This window comes from Capsicum annuum, chromosome 7, assembly GCF_002878395.1.
Source record: "Capsicum annuum cultivar UCD-10X-F1 chromosome 7, UCD10Xv1.1, whole genome shotgun sequence".
NCBI lineage: Eukaryota > Viridiplantae > Streptophyta > Magnoliopsida > Solanales > Solanaceae > Capsicum > Capsicum annuum.
In genome coordinates this window covers 110518538-110530060 of record NC_061117.1, presented here as the reverse complement: position 1 = coordinate 110530060, position 11523 = coordinate 110518538, and positions in this window count along the sequence as shown.

Genomic DNA, 11523 nt, shown 5'->3' with positions numbered 1-11523 from the left:
TACATAGATCTTACACACTCATGACATAGAATAGTATAATTATTACCAACCATTCATTTAATAATCAAGCTTAAGCTAAATTTGCCATATTACTTTTCTACTAGTGACAGACATAGATTCATAGTGTATAATTCAGTATCCATCTCACAAAATTTTTTAATGGGTTCACGTTCTAAAAATATGTAAACCAACGCTTGATATTAATTCATATCCACTCTTTTGCATACACAACACCCAAGATGCATATAAAACACAAATAATAGTAAAATATCTAGAACATGTCGGTTCCCTAGATAGCGCACAAAGGAATAGAACATAGAAAATAAACCTTTGTTGTTGTATGTACCCCCACACCTTAAAAAACCTATGCATTGTCCTTAATGACATATTTCTAAATTTCAGAAATATAGGTGAGCGCGTACCAGCAGCACCCTAGTAACTTGTGTCATATGACACTGAGTGTGAGGCTACCTCAGCAATAGTATCAATATCAATAGTAGCACCAAGTTCTACTGCTGCGCTCATAATAGTGGTTGGTAGAGTAGTGAACTCCCCAATCATCTCAGCAATACCCAAATATTTGTGTAGTCCACAAATGGAAAGTCCTACAGCTCTATACTGCAGTGTTTCTTCTCTCAATTCATCTACTTCTTTGGACTTCCTCAATGCTTATTTTAACTATTTTCTCTCCTTTCTTATCCTTTTTTTCACTTTTTTTCTTTTTTTGCTCTCACTTAACTTCCTTTTACCTTATATTTTAGGATCATCTAGTTTTCTCGTGATGTTATGAAATACTTTCTTTTCTTCTTTTGAGTCTTCATCAACTGGGTCTAAAAATGTAAAGGTCTGATGGCTCTATAAAATTGTGATATCGACCCTCGCTCTCTCCATTACTACCTATGACACACCAAGATCGACATCAATCATTTCTCTTAATCTATATAACTAAATATACCATTTCATCAATATACCTATCGAGATTAGCATAAGGCGCCATAGATTCATAGATTTTTCTATCAACAAGCAACTCAAACTATTGAGAAAAATCTTTAATTGATCATTAAATCTTTTTCCTTGTTTGACTATTTTTATAAAATTCTGGGGAGTAATTGCATACATAGAAACTAGGGTTGAAATAATAGATGCATTTGCAATCTCAACTCTAGGCATAGTACTTGAAGAGGAGGAAGTGTTAAGATACTTTACTAGAGAAAGTTCCATACGTTATGCAAATCCTAAAGAAGTTGCAGGTGTCTGACCCCTCCCTCCACCCTCATGATCTGATATTCAACTCAAAGACTATTTTTCTTAACCCAAGTAAATATGGGTGTACTTTCATCTCTTGCTCTATCAAAAGTATGCATCCTTATTGATCTCATTGTATTATTCACTCCAGTTCTTATAGTTACATATACCTCCTCATATAATTTTGTGACCAAGAATGGAAAAGGATATATTGTATTAGTTTTTATGGATTGTATCTTGATCTCATCTTTAATTATCTCTGTAAAATTTAGTGGAAACCCATACATTAGAATTGGTTCCAACACTTGAAACATCCTAGGTTTTGACCCTTAGAAAATTTCCTGGAAATCTATTCTCCAAACCCTATATGACTCATGGGTATGCGCCATATCTTGGGGTATGAGTGGTATGGTCCTATCGTATGCTGATGAGTGTAAGTTTGTGGGATGTTTTTGGTTACTGGAATGAATATGATTTTGGGGTATGATTCATATTGGTGGTTACGGGTCATTTCTTTCCTTAACATAATCTTAGACTTGGTTACTTAGGTTGAATCTTAGTATGAGTGGCTCACCATAAGCCGTAAGCCAGGGTACGAGTCATACCCATGACTTGTATGGTAAATAGCATTTTATCCTCCTCATATTACATTCTGCCAAGGATATGTGTCATGGATAGGGATCGTATACTATGGTTACGACATGGTTTGATTAGTGGTATACTGAAAAGTATTTGATCTAAGGGTTGAGGTCTGGATACGAGTAGTGGATACCAATCGTATAGGAGGGTACGACTCGTATGGGTCAGTCATATCCCTGTGATGGGTTTTTAAAGAATTTAAGTAGGGGTGTTCTGGATATTTCCCTACTTACCTTAATTAGGACCCACGACATCTAATACACTTAGAAGGTTATTTAACCTATATATTCTATTCATTAACACTTAGAAACTATTCTAAAAAATCTCATAATTCTATTAAGAGCTTTTGGGCCAAGAAAGCTAGGGTTTCAACTAAGGGATTGATTTGGGGCTTTCTTTGGTGATTTCTTTCCATCAATTCTTCAGTTTAAGGCATGATTCTCTTCCCTCATTGTAATTTCAACTAAAGGCATGTCTTATATGATTGATTTCATGGTATTTACTATTTCATTGTTATGCTTTTTCAACTACTATTGGGGGTTTTGATATTAAATGCTTGGTTATGATTTTCTATGGTATTAATTATTCTTTTATATGCATTAATGGTGGTGTTGTACAGTTGGATTTCATGGTAATGGTTTAATGGCCTTTGGAATTGGTTTTGGTTATATTATGTCCCTAAGGTGTTCGATAAAATACTTATAAAGATATGTTTATTGCATTGACTTCTTCTAATGGAACTTTTGCATATTTTAAACTTTTTAAATGAATTATGCATGGTTTAAATGGTTTGAAAAGGCTATATGGTAATGCTTGTGGAGAACATGAAAGTCTCCTAAGTGGATTTAAAATGCTATATGGAAAGGAAACCTAAGGTCCCCTTAACCTAAATGGTTTGGCTATGGATATTATTTACAAGTAGGGGGTGGTATGATGATACCACCAATATTGGCCTTGCTTAATAATTGGTAAATGGATTAGTTGGACATAGTTTTAATTATACATTACTGCAGGGTGTGTTGCTAAGAAGTAGAACGTGGTAGTCCCTAGGGGACCATAATTGGAAACACATATTTACCGATATGAGGGGTCCTTGATGACCATATGCGAGTGTCTCATTTTATATTAGAGAAATGTACTAGTAATCCTATGAGATATTGTTCGGTCGTGTAGCTACACGCACTGAGACCCTTTTAGTAGGGGAGCTGAACCTATATCGCCCATGGGTAGTTAGGATGGCACAGCTACACAGCCCAGGTAATGGTTTTAAGTGCATACTAAACCCATTCCCTTTTCCCAACACTTATATATGTATGGTTGTAAGCATTATGGATAGTTTTACTTGGTTTAATAACTAGCATTATTTTATCCTTATCTTGAGATTTATGCTAGCGGCCATTTGCTAACCCCATATACTGGCAGTTGTATACCTCTGCAATACAAGAACCAACCATTTTACTTCTCTGTTTGGCATATGGTTTTGATATCAGCACTTGGACTGAACTGGTGAGTTTTTATTTTTTAGGAAGGTATAATTTCATGTTGTGGATTCTCTTTAGGCACTTTTATGTTATTTCAGATATGGGTTTTGTCCATGGTTTAGGGCATGTCCCAACCAAATTTATTTAGTCTTTTGGTTAAAGGCTTTGTGGTACTTCTAGGGAGTGGTAAGGGTAGGATCGGTATTGGTGTCGGCCTTGGAATTCGAATAAGCTAGTGGGCTGACATAATTTGACAATATTGTTGGTTATTCCATCCTAATACATTTAGGGATTGATTTTCATATCATGTTTTGGTATTCCCTTTGGTTTATGGTCTACGGTTGGGTTTGGTATGGTTGTTTGGTTGGTGAGGTAGGTTGGACTTAGTTAGGTCAATTACGATTGTGACCCCATCCCAGAGTTTTAATGAGAACAATAATGCTATCTTGTTATATGTTCTAAATTCAGCCCATCTAAGGCTAGATATAGGTGGTTGGGTTAGGCTACTAGGGGCATTCACTGGTCCTAATTGGACTTGGAATGCCTATTACGACAAGGTCTGGGGTCGGGGTTATGTCAAGTTAGTATCAGAGCTTTAGGTTCATGGTCAACTGGGAAGTCCACAAAGTCATGTCTAGTAGAGTCTCTTTTAGGGGTGTGAAGTACGCCACACTTATAAGAGAGAGGTTGTAAAACATTTAGGAATTTTTAACTTTCTTGGTATTCTATCTTCAAGCTTGAGCTCTCAATTATGGTATCTCCTCTAATCTTTATTTGTTCGTCTTTTAGATCATGTCTCCTAGATCTTAAACATAAGGAAATTATTTTATCCCATCGAGGGATAATGTTGAAGGGGTACGTCCTACGTCTGGAGTACATCTTCGATCTCATGGTCCTATTCCTAATGGTGCAAGATATCCTTCTTCTGGCTAGTTCTCCTTAGATACCTCAGGGAAATATAACGAATACATAATTTCATCAGTCTATCATGTCATTGCCCAATTGGTTGCTGCTCAGGATAAGTGGGGTGAGATTAGTGCTTTGTCTACTGAGGCCATAAGGTTTGGTCAATATATGAAGATAGGTTCTCTAAATTTTATGTCGGTGAAGGTAAAGGAGTATCCACAGAGCTTCGTGTATGAAATGGAAAAGATCTTTTGGGTAATATAGGCTACTAATGTAGAAGGGGTTAACTTTAAAGCTTATAAGCTCAAAGATGTTGATTATCAGTGGTATGAGGAGTGGGATAGAGATAGAGGTGATATGGAAAAGAAAGGGTTATGGGAGGCTTTTTCTTATGCCTTCATGGATCGGTTCTTTTCTCAAGAGTTGAGAGAAACAAAGATAGAGGAGTTTGTGAACCTTAGGTAGAGAAGGATATTTGGAAAATAATATGCTTTGAAATTCCATTAGCTATAAAGGTATGCTCTTGATTTGGTAGCTGATATGAGGTCGAGAATGAGGAAGTTTGCTTTTGGGTTGAATAGAGATTTGATTCTGGAGAGCAAGATTGCCTTGTTGATTAATGATATGGACATCTCTAGGTTGACTATTCATATAGATCTGGTTGACGAATAGAAGAGAAAATAGGTAGAGTTTGGGGATAAGAAGGGAAAGTAAAGTAGGTTTTTTTATCAAAGAGGTACTCAGTCTTAGGGTTATAGAGATGGTCACAAGTGGTAGAAAAAAATTGCGGAGTTTTGGCTCATTTTCTGTCAGTCCTCCTTACCCATAATAGTCGAGAGATAGGTTTCATGAAGGTAGTGATAATTCTCGAGAACAGGTTGCCTAATCTCAAAAGAGTAGAGGTCAGTCAGTTTTTTCATATCCTCTTTGTCGATTCTGTAGTCATTCTCCTCGGGGTTATTGCAAGAAGGGAACAGATAAGTTTTTCAAATATGGCTAGGTAGGCCATCGACTTAGGGATTCTCCAGTTGATAAGATTGCAACAGGGGCAAATAAGATTCTTGTGGCTTTATCTTCTTTTCCTGCACCTAGTGGTGTGGTATCTGTTTCTGTTACTTCTCATGGTTCTAGTGTTGGTCAGAATAGGTCGTATGCTTTGGGTCCCGATAAGAACCTAAGGCATCACCTGATGCATTACTGGCAATTACGTTTTTTCTCTTATGACATATATTATTTGCTTGATCCAGGGTCCATTCTTTTATAGGTGACTCCATATATGGTTGTGTCTTGGTTTTGATCCAAAAGTTATATACTTTTTTTATTTTTCCACTATGGTAGGTGACTCGGTTATTTCTTAGAGAGTCTATTAGGAGGTATGGTAGCTGTTTGTAGAAAGTATACCTTGGCGGATCTATTTAAGTTGGATATGGTAGATTTTGATATAATCTTAGGTATGGATTAATTGCATTCTTGTTATGCATTTATGGATTGCCAGACCTGTAGGGTTATCGTTAAGTTCCCTGGTGAATTGGTTATAGAGTGGGATGGTAGTTCCTTAACTCCAAAGGGAATGTTTATTTCTTATCTTAGAGCTCAGAGGTTCATCTCTAAGGGTTGTCTTTATTATTTTTTATGGGTTAAAGATTATAACTCAAAAGGTCCTTGTTAGTCTTTGGTCCCTGTGGTTAATGAATTTCTAGAGGTCTTTTCAGATGATCTTCCTGGTGTTTCTCTAGATATGGAAATAGAGTTTGGTATTGATTTACTTCTGGACACTCGTCCAATTTCTATTCCTCCATATAGAATCGCTCTGGCTAAGTTGAGTGAACTCATAGAGCAACTTAAGAATCTTATAGATAAGGGGTTTATTCATCTTAGTGTTTCTTTATGGGGTGTGTCATTGTTGTTAATGTGTAAGAAGGATGGTTCCCTTCGGATATGCATTGACTACAGGCAGTTGAACAAGGTGACGGTCAAAAACAAGTATCCTCTTCCTCGGATAGATAACTTGTTTGATCAGTTACAGGGTGCCAAGTTCTTCTCTAAGATAGATCTTTGGACTGGGTACCGTCATCTTAAATTTAGGGAGGTGGCTATCCTTAAGATAGCTTTTCATATCGGTATAGGAATTTTTAGTTCTCAGTGATGTCGCTTAGGTTGACTTATGCTCCATCAGAATTTAGGAACTTAATGAACAAAGTTTTTAGGCAGTATTTGGATCTCTTCTTCATTGTGTTTATTAATGACATTCTAGTTTATTCGATAAGTGAGGTGGATCATGCTAATCACCTCCATATGGTATTGCAAACCCTAAATGAACAATAGTTGTATGCTAAGTTCTTTAAGTATGAGTTTTGGTTGAATGATGTGCAATCTTGGGTCATGTTATTTCTAGTGAACGGATCATGGTGGATTCGTAAAAGGTTGTTGTAGTGAAAAGGTAGCCTAGGCCCACGATTACATCTGATATTCAGAGCTTCTTAGGTTTGCCGGGTATTATAGGCAGTTTGTGGAAATCTTTTCTTTGATAGATGCTCCTTTGACTAAGTTGACTCAAAAGAAGTTTAAGTTTACTTGGACAGATGCTTGTGAAGGGAGTTTTGAGAAGTTGAAGGATAAGTTGACTTTGGCTCTAATCCTGACCTTGCCGGAAAGCAATGATGGGTTTGTGGTTTATTATTATACGTCTTGGGTACGGCTCAGTTGTGTTTTGATGCATCATGGGAAGGTGATTACCTATGCTTCCAAGCAGTAGAAGCTACACAATAGGAATTATCCTACTCATGATTTGGAGTTGTTGGCAGTTGTTTTTGATTTGACAATATGGTGGCATTATTTTTATAGTGTTCACGTGGATATATTTTCTGATCATAAGAGTCTTCATTACGTGTTTACTTAGAAAGAGCTTAATCTCAGGTAGAGGAGGTGTCTTGAGCTTCTCAAGATTTATGATATGAGTCTTCACTACCAACCAGGTAAGGCTAATATGGTTGCGGATACTCTTAGCAGGTTATACATGGGGAGTTTAGCTCTCATGGAGGAAGGCAAGCGGGAATTGGTGAACGATATTCACCGCTTGGATAATCTTGGAGTTTGTCTCTTGGACTCTAAGGATGTTGGGGTGATGGTGCAAGAAGTGGTTTGATCATCTTTTAGTGTAGAGACTAAAGAGAAGACAGTTCAAGATCCTATCTTGATAAAAATCTAGGGTGACGTTGGTGGGCAAAAGGTAGTGGTGGTTGAGATTAGTGGTGAAGGTACTTCATGGAACCAAGGGAGGTTGTGCATTCTTGATGTCGATAGGTTACGAAAAATGGTTTACTATGTCGCATGAGTCGCACTATGTTGTACATGCAGGATCAACTAAGATGTATCATAATCTTAAGGAGATCTATTAGTGGAATAGAATAAAGAAGGATGGAGATCTATTAGTGGAATGACATAAAGAGGGATGTGGATAATTTCGTGGCCAAGTACATAGTGTGTTAACAGGTTAAGGTTGAGCACTTGAGGCCAGGAAGGTTCTATCAAGAAATTGATTTTTTCAAATGGAAGTAGTAAATGATCAATATGGACTTCGTTATTTGTCTTCCTTGATCTCGAAATTAATATGATTCAATTTAGGTCATCATGGATAGGATAGCCAATTTTGTGCATTTTTTGCCAATATGGACTACCTTTTCGGTGGAGGGTTATGCGTTGTTATGTCTCCAACAGATTGTGAAGCTGCATGGGGTACCTATTTTGATTATCTCTGATCATGGTATGTAGTTTACGTCTCATTTTTGGCAAACTTTCCAAAAAGGGTTAGGGACTAAGATTAGTCTGAGTACTGATTTTCATCCATAGTCGGATGGGCAAGCAGAGTAAACTATTCAGACATTGGAAGATATGTTTCGTGCCTGTGTGATTAACTATGGTGGCAACTGGGTTGATCATCTGCCTTTGTTGGAGTTTTCTTACAACAATAGCTATCATTTTAGTATTGGCATGGCTCCTTTTGAGACGTTGTATGGTAGGAGGTGTAGATCTCTTATTGGGTTATTTGAGCTTAGGGAAGCGGATATGTTTGGTCCTGATTTGGTTTATCAGGCGATGGAGAACGTGAAGGTGATTCAAGATAGGCTTAAATATGCCCAAAATCACCAAAATTCCTATGTATATTTTAGGCGTAGAGACATGGAGTTTGAGGTCGAGAATAAGGTGTTCCTCAAGGTGTCGCCCATGAAGGGAGTGGTACGGTTTGGCAGAAAAGAGAAACTCAATCCTCGATTCATTGGTCCTTATGTGATTTTGGAGAGAGTTGGCAATGTTTCTTTTGAGTTGGAGTTGCCATCTAGCTTAAGTTTGGTTCATTCGGTCTTTCATGTTTCTATGTTGAGGAAGTTTCTTAGTGATCCTTCTTTGGTTGTTCTATTAGAAGGATTGGGTAATTTGGATTATCTGACTTATGAAGAAGTCTCGGTAGAGATGTTAGATAGTCATGTTTGTTGGTTATGGACCAAGGATGTGGCTTCGGTTAAGGTTCTATAATGGAACCATAGGGTGGAAGAAGCTACTTAGGAAGCGGAAGAGGACATAAAGTCCAAGTATCCGCATTTGATTTCTACTCCTGGGATTCGTGCAGAAGGTATATGTCTTGGACACATCTTTATTCTCTGAGTTTGTTAAAGGAAAGATTAACATCTTTGCCTCTTTTTTTTCAAACTTTACTAAAGGGATGTTTGATAATGCAAATGACTCAGTGTGTGGTTACCCCTACCTTGTCCGTCATTTGGGGATGAATGTTCCTAGTGGGGGAGACTAAAATATCCTGGGTTTTGACCCTTAGAAAATTTCATAGAACTTTGTTCTCTAGACCCAATACAACTTATGGGTATTAGATATATGCTGGGGTACGAGTGGTATGGTCCTGTCGTATGCTGACCTATGTTAGATGGTGGGATGGTTTAGGTTACTAGAATGAATACAACTTAGAGGTACAAGTCATATTGTTGGTTATGGTTCATTTGGTTCCTTCACTTAATCTTACACTTGGTTACTTAGGTTGGATCTGAGTACAAGTGGCTCACTATAAGCCGTAATCCAGGGTACGAGTCGTACCAAAGACTCGTATGGTAAATAGTGTTTGATCCTCCTGGTATTTCATTCTGCCAGGGATATGGGTCATGGATATAAATCATATATTGTGGTTATGACTAGGTATAATGAGTTGCAAACTGAATAGTGTTTGATCCAAGGGTTGAGGTCTGGATACGAGTGGTGGATACCGATAGTATTTGAGGGTATGACTCGTATGGGTCAGTCGTATCCCTATTACAGGTTTTTAAGAAATTTAAGTGGGGGTATTCTGGATATTTTCCTAATTACCATAATTAGGACCCACGACTTCTAATACACTTAGGAGGTTATTTACCATATTTGTCTATTCATTAACGCTTAGAAGTTATTCCAAAATATCTCATAATTCTCTCAAGAGTTCTTAAGGAAAGGAAGCTAAGGTTTCAATGAAGGGATTGCTTTGGGTCTTGCTTTGGTGATTTCTTTCCATCAATTCTTTAGTTTAAGGCATGATTCTCTTCCCTCATTGTAATTTCAACTAAAGGCATGGTTTATATGATTGATTTCATAGTTTTTACTATTTCATGATTATGGTTTTTCAATTACTATTGGGGGTTTTAATATTGAATGCTTGGTTATGGTTTTCTATGGTATTAATTAAGCTTTAATATGCATTAATGGTGGTTTTGGACAATTGGATTGCATGGTAATGGTTTAATGGTCTTTGGAATTGGTTTTGATTATATTATGCCCCCAAGGTGCTCAATAAAATGCTTATAAAGATATGTTCATTACATTGACTTCTTTTAATGGAACTCTTACATGTTTTAAACTTGGTAAAGAAATTATGCATGGTTTAAATGGTTTGGAAAGGATAAATGATTTTGCTTGTGGAGAGCATGGATTTCTCCCAAATGGATTTAATATGGTATATGGAAAGGGCACCTAAGGTCCTCTTAACCTAAATGGTTTGGATATGGATATTATTTGCAAGTAAGGGGTCGTATGACAATACAACCAATATTCTCCTTGGTTAATAAATGTTAAATGGATTGTTTGGACATGATTTTAATTGGGCATTAATGGAGGGGTGTGTAACTAAGTCGTGGAAGGTGGTGGACCCAGGGGGACCAAAATTGGAAACTCATATTTGGCGATATAAGGGATCCTTGATGACTATGTGCGAGTGTCATATTTTATATTGGAGGGATGTACTTGTCATCCCATGGGATATTGCCCGGTCATTCGGCTACACGCACTGGGACACTTTCATTGGGGGGAGCTTAACCCATATCACCTATGGGTAGTTAGGACAGGAAAGCTGCATAAGCCAGGTAATAGTTTTAAGTGGATACTAAACTCAGTCCCTTTTCCCAGCACTTATATATGTATGGTTATAAACATTAGGGATTGTTTTACTTGGTTTTATAACTGGAATTATTTTATCATTATCCTGAGATTCATGATAGCGGTCATTTTCTAACCCCATCTACTATCAATTTTATACCCACGCTATGTAGGAACCGGTCATTCTACTCCTCCTGTTTAGCACGCGGATTCGGTATCTACACTTGGACTGAAGTGGTGAGCTTCCATCCTTTCGAAAGGCATTATTTCATGTTGTGGATTCTCTTTAGACACTTTTCTTTTATTTTGGATATGGGTTTTGTCCATGGTTGGGGGCATGTACCAACCAAATTTATTTACTCTTTTAGATAGAGGCTTTGTGGTACTTCTGTGGGTTGGTTCAATTCCTGCTGGATGCACTTGGAACCTGAAGTGAATAGATAGAAAAAAGGAAATAGAAAAAATAAAACAACAAACTACGGAAGAAATACGAAAAATAGAAGAAGCTAAAAATAGTAGGATTGCTGAATTAGAAAAAGAACTACAAATATTAAAAGAGCTATATGAACAAAGGCAAAAAGAAAAAGAAGAAAAAGATAGAGAACAAAAATAACTGAACGAGATAAATCAATTTAAGGAAAATTGGAAATAAAAAACAAAGAATTAGAAATAAATAATATAGATGTTGAAGAGACAGAAACAGATAATTATGATTCCGAAGATAGTGAAACATATACAAAAATATTAACAAATACAAAAAATTTAGAAATCAATGAAAAACAAAAAGAAATTAATGAAGAAAACTTAGAAAATACCCACACAGAAATAAATATTCTTGATAAAA